A 6,033-nucleotide genomic window follows, 5' to 3' on the forward strand; every position below is an offset into this window, starting at 1 on the left:
TGAATCTGACTCATTTTGCCGAATATTCGCAAAACAGCAAAAAATTCATCAAATGCAGGGAAGTTTATAGGTGACAAATGTTTTTTTGCAGAGGGACAATGTTTTTTGCCTCACCACAATTTTTTGATATGCGGCAATATTTTTCAACCATTGGAATTTATGGCTGTCTTTTTTGCAGTGAAACCTGGCAAAAAAATTCACTCATCATTAAATTATTTCATGTCTCCTTACAATGCGACTGGATTATTGCAAAAGAACACTGGGCAAGTAATAGAATTCCATAGATATTGTTCCCCTACCCTGTTTTGATTTGTGGAACAGGGAAAGGGTCTTTTTTATGTAGAAGTTTTAAGGTGCAGAACTGGCAGTAATTCCAGGGTTCTTTGCATCAATGAATGCACTTGCATGCAATTCAGAGAGCAGGTGACGCTGGTGCTCACTGCATATTGCAAAGGAGCATGGATAGATTGACTGGCATATGAGTAAAAGGAATGGATAAAAAATATTGATTTGCCTTGTACAGTATAGGGAGTATTATTTTATTTTCTAATTAAAATAACGATTTTCACTTCTTGCTTTCTGAGAATTCCCCTAAAACCACAATTATATTCTGCTGACTGAACAAACTGCATGATGTGTGATTTCGCAAGTGAATATGCAGTCAACAGTTGGCAGCTCAATGCTTTGCTGATTAAATCATATTTTATGTAGTCATCCCATCCCTAACTTTAGTGTGGTCTATAACAGTTGGAGCAGTTTAACTGCCGTGCTTCACAGTCACGCATTTCATGGAGCTCTGAGTGGTAAATACAATACAGCTTTCTGCTGTGATATGAACTGATCAATTATGTTTAAGCCTTGGAATTGCACAAACTTCATACAGTTCCACAGTTCCAAGTTCTCCATTCCAAACAGTACCCTGTTCCTTGCACTTTGCCAATTGCAGGTTGTGCCCAAAAGGCTCAGTTGTTTGCACTCCTAAAAGTTGTGTCCTCTGAATATAACAATGCCTGAAATGTTGTATTATCATTTTTTTTTTTTTGGCACTTTACAGTTTGCCCAGATGCACAACTCTTGGTAGATCTATAGTGGCACACCAAGAACTGAACTTTCCTCTGAATACAGTACTGTTCCCTAGCTGGTCCCTTCTGGGGATGATTCTATCCTCGGAGGTGGATTTCCTGCTGCGGCCCCCCACGCTCACCTTTTCACGTTGGGTTGGGGGGTCCCATTGCTAGTGCAGAGAGTGCAATTTCACTCTCTGAACTAGAAGAGCCAAATTTCCAATGTGAAAACTTAAAGTTACCAAAGTAATTTTAAATGGTAAAAGCTCAAAATGTTGTTGTTGTCATGTATGGTATCCCGAAACTTCAAGGTCCCAGTCTTGGATCTCATGCTTCTGCCTCTAACAACCGTCTTTCTCTTCAGGAGGAGCCCTCCACTACTCGGATGCTGCCAGGTCTAAGGGTCAGGGCACACAGGCAGATACACAGGCCCGAACTGCCTCCCCTGCCTTCCCGTCGGCTAAAATGTAAATCATCGGCAGGATGGCACTCAGAGCGATTCATTTTCCGAAGTTGCCTCACAAGGAAACTTCGGGCAACTTTGGAGATTTCTATTTTAGCCAGCGGAAGGCAGGGGAGGCAGTTCGGGGAGATTAGTCGCCCGATGGAAGAGGAGATTTGTCGCTGTGCAACTAATCTCCCTGAATCTGCCTGTGTGCCCTGACCCTTAAAGTGAGAGGGCTAAGGGGACGTTCTGGGCAGGTAAGGGAACCGTAGCGTATACAGGAAGGACGGGGAACAGAGAGTGCAGATATGGAACAGGCAGTGCAGTACAGAATCAGGAACAGGAGCGTATCAGGATAAACAGGATGGATCAGAACCAGACAGTGCAGTACAGAATCAGGAACCAGGAGCATAGTCAGGATTACCAAGCCAGATCAGTATGGGCATCATTTTTGCGGTGAAGGTTGGTGATAAATTTCACTTATCACTACTATTAACATCTTCAATAATTCAAGGGACCTCTGCCATTGACTTCTACATGAACTCGGCATGTTTTAGGTGATGAACATTTTTGAAGGGTCTGACTGTCAAAAACCTCATATTCAAATTTGAATTTGAGTTGGTGAATTTAGAACTCAAAATTGTAAATATCTAGCCCTCCAAAATTAGAATTCAAATTAGAATTTTAATTTGAATTCAATCCTTCGTAAATCTGCCCCTATGTGTGTTTTAGCAGAGGCAATTCTCAGTATTGTCTATGGCAGGGTATTTTGTAGACACAAAAAGTAGCTGTCACTAGTAGGTCTGTGTGTCTTCACCCTTAGAGCTTGAAGAAAGTATTGTCTCGAGTTGTACTGTAGGTCATATGAGCTAAAGAGCGTTTAGTTGTTTCCATTTTTCTTCAAAAGGGCATTGCAGTCTAAAGTAAAAAAACATCTAATTCGAGCTGAACTATATCACTGACATTCAAATATACATTAAAAGAGGAACCAAGAATGATGGTTTTCTCCTCTAATGTCCCTGGTGACATCAATAAGGATGTGAAAGAGGAAGGACCTTTTTTTTTTCTTTTTGCAGTATTCAAGTTAAAATATATTTCAACACAAAGAAAGGCTAATAGGCTTCAGCTTGGGAAATATAATCATGAGAAGTTCTAATACTATCAGTTTTTTATCAGTGCTCCTCTATAAGGAGGAAGAGATTTGCAAGGCTGGATGACACTGATTTCAAAGACAATGTGCCTGGAAGCACGAAGGCCTTAATTCTACTGAATTTAATATGGTGCTTCCATCTTTCTTTATTTTAGATTCTATTTTAAAGTCACAAAAAAAGGTACTATTTCCATTTTAAAGGAAATTGTCATGTACTTATACATACGGAACTGTATCTTCCATTTCGTCTCAATTTCCCCTTCTGTATCCATGCAGTAAAAAGACATCTGTGCATTGCAGAACTAGTTTGTTTACACTGTACTTTCCCACTGCCTGGTCTAGCACTATAAGTATCAATTCCAATCATGGTTATCACAGATTTGCTACAGAACAGTATGAAAGTACAACATAATGTTCCTGCTTATAAACCAAATAACTGTCAAAAAATGAAATACACTATGTTTTCACTTACCACACAACATACCTTACCCAGTGGTACCAGCAGGCACAGGGCAAAGATTTCATTGGTGGGACCCTACTGGCTCAAAAAAACCTCAAGCAAGTGAACCGTAATATAATAAGACAGTCAGTAAAGAAATTGTCTGTGTTTACTGAAGTAGACATCTGGAAATGGTCTCATTTTAAAAAAAATTGGATTTTGGGGTAGAGGAAGGAGAGGAGATTGGCAGGGCTGGATTTACATAGTGGGTGCCCCTAGGCCCTCTGTCATTCGTCGCCCCAGTCCCCTCCCTTTTATTCGTTCAAATTTTCATCATCAGAACCAGAGCAATGGGGATTGGTGGATGGGAAATTTAAAAAAAACTATTGTATCTCCTGCGCATCCCCAGTGTTTCTGAACCAATGTAGATGCGGTTGGGCATCTAAAATCCTTCCACCCTAGGCCAGGGCCTTGGTGGCCTCTCCACAAATCTGGGCCTGGAGATTGGTGATATATAAGGAGCTGGTTATTGAATTATATGTCAAAGACTCTTGCCACTGAAGTCCATGTCATATACAGAATCTGACCTGTTTTCTCAATTTTTAGATTGTATTTTTTGATCTCCGTGATCTTGCACAGTTGATAGAGGATGTTTGCTTAGAACACCATAGCCTAGGAAATAGCATTTTAGAATAGTTTAGCAGGATAATCAGTAATTATTTTTTCTATTTCTTGACTGGTTCCTTAGTATCATGCAGGAGCAATATGGAATTGTTGTAGTGTAGACCAGTATGGCCTCAGATCTGGTCATGTTGCAAAAATGCTTTAGGCATCGTACAACCATGTCTGGGAAATTTGAAAACCATTGAAATATTTTGGTCAGACTATACCAGTGAGTTTAGATCTTGTGATTACGTTTCCAAACCTACTTGGTTGTTTTTCAGGGGAAAAACGCATACAAATAATTGCTGGGCTACACGTTAAACTCATTATAGACCTCAAATGCAGCTCTCTAAGCTCAATAAACTTTAGCTAATGTCGGCTATATGTATATGCGTGAAATATATAAGAAGCGTTTGCATATAGCTCTTTGTCATGTTGGTGAAGTTGTGAAATGTATGTCAACTGCAAGTTACCCATAAGATTATTGTAACATATGGAATCCCAAGCCCAGAACTAACTCCTAGATTCTGGTCTTGGCCCACTCTTCTGCCTATAGCAGCTGCCTTTGACTTCGGGTGGAGCCCTCCGCTACTCAAATGCCACCAGGTCTTATTGTGGGACCAGGGAGAGAGCAAAGGAACTGAACATGTACGGAAGGGACGGGGGGGCAGTCAGCAAAGTCAAGGAACACGCTGGGTCAAACCAAACAGGCAATACGATACCAAAACAGGTAACAGGAGCAAGGTCAGGATCACAGGCAAGGATCATACACAGAGAAAAATCGCATCACCAAATCGGAATCAGAAGAATAGTCAATACAGGCCGGGGTCCGTTCAGGCAGCAGAAAGGCGGAGCCAGCAACAGGCAAGGATCAAACACAGAATTTTAGCACAAGGAGTCAAACTAAAAAGCACCCAGGAACCAGGAAGAACCTTTACGTTGGGCAATGCACAAAAGATGCCTGTGCCTTTAAATATATGAATTTCGAAAGTGCTATGGCGTCAGAAACAAACGCACGGAATAATTCTGGAATTACCCAATTGGCGCAACCCGGAGGAACAGCACAGACCTACGCAGTCATTGCGGAAGGAGCCTAATGCGCCGGGCGACCCCTGGACAACCAGACAAGATTCTCATAGTTCTATATTGATGTCCATCACAAGTTGCTGTGGTATCTCAAACCGTAATAGCTAGCTTGTGTTAAATTACTCATACTTTATGGCTAATAACGCGCCTGCTGGTTTGATTGCTGCATTCTGAATTGTGAGAACTGATTATTAAAACCATTTGTTGCCACTGTCACTGGCAGTTATACCTCATGAGAATTTTATAGCACACAAGAGCTAAGAACGAGCAAATATCATGCTTGATCACTAATATGTGTGCTCACTTATATCATAGCTAGCTCAGTTCACCAGCTGCTTCAAGTGTTTTGATCTCAGCAGTTTTCCATTGAAGACACAGTATCAGAATGGCTGGTGTGCCAGTAAGAACTGGTTTTGTTTAAGTGATTCTGTTGAAGTACACTTGAATATAAAAGACTTCAGAAGAAAGGAAAAATGTGATGAAAAATCCCCTACCTGAAACCATCTACCGTAACAATGTGAAAGGTCTTGTACTTGAGAATCACCTCGAACTTCTAACTGGATAAAGACTCAGACTTCCCACTATAGAGCCAAAATAACATCAACCAGAGCAGCCATCAAGTATGATAAAGGAGTTGCTTCCTGAAACATGTTTTAAGCGTTTGCTGGCAAGGAAATGTATTTAGTTTGCTCTTAAGAAGGATATTGTTGATTCTGGAGAGAGTGCAGAGACGTGCATACGAAAGGAATGGAACAATTGAACTATGAGGAGAGACTCTAAAAAGTTGGGGTTCTTTCCTCTTGAGAAAAGGAGCTTGTGAGAGGACATGATTACTCAATTACTTTATAAGGCATTATAGACTAATAGCTGGAGATCTTTTTTCCTAAAAGATTCAGATGGTGTTTCTGAGGTTAGGTATTATCATCACTGGGGGTGGGTGTCTAATATATTGAAACCAACAGGTTTTATTCGTCTTATAAAATCTTTTTATGGTATTTGGGCTCCTGCCCTCCAGTCCCTATACTTTTTGCAGTGCAGAGTTAACATGAGATAGGCATGTCCTTTACTACAGTTGTGCTTGTTACTCATAAGGGTTTGTTTAAAAGAAAAACAAACTACCTCTTGAAGCACTGGCATTACATTTCTGATTTACAGAAAATCAGTTTCCCATAGAATCCATTTTATC

The 6,033-nt window shown here is 40.6% G+C and overlaps 1 long non-coding RNA gene across 1 annotated transcript in view; it reads right to left on the reverse strand.

Annotated features, from left to right (window-relative positions):
- Positions 1-5,451, reverse strand: part of LOC121397551 — a 30,806-nt gene extending 25,355 nt beyond the window's left edge. Inside the window, exon 1 of the long non-coding RNA XR_005963746.1 lies at positions 5,342-5,451. This is a non-coding gene — a long non-coding RNA (uncharacterized LOC121397551). The remainder of the gene's footprint in view (positions 1-5,341) is intronic.
- Between the last annotated feature and the right edge of the window lie 582 nt (positions 5,452-6,033).

Source organism: Xenopus laevis, chromosome 8S (assembly GCF_017654675.1).
Source record: "Xenopus laevis strain J_2021 chromosome 8S, Xenopus_laevis_v10.1, whole genome shotgun sequence".
NCBI classification, from domain to species: Eukaryota; Metazoa; Chordata; class Amphibia; order Anura; family Pipidae; genus Xenopus; species Xenopus laevis.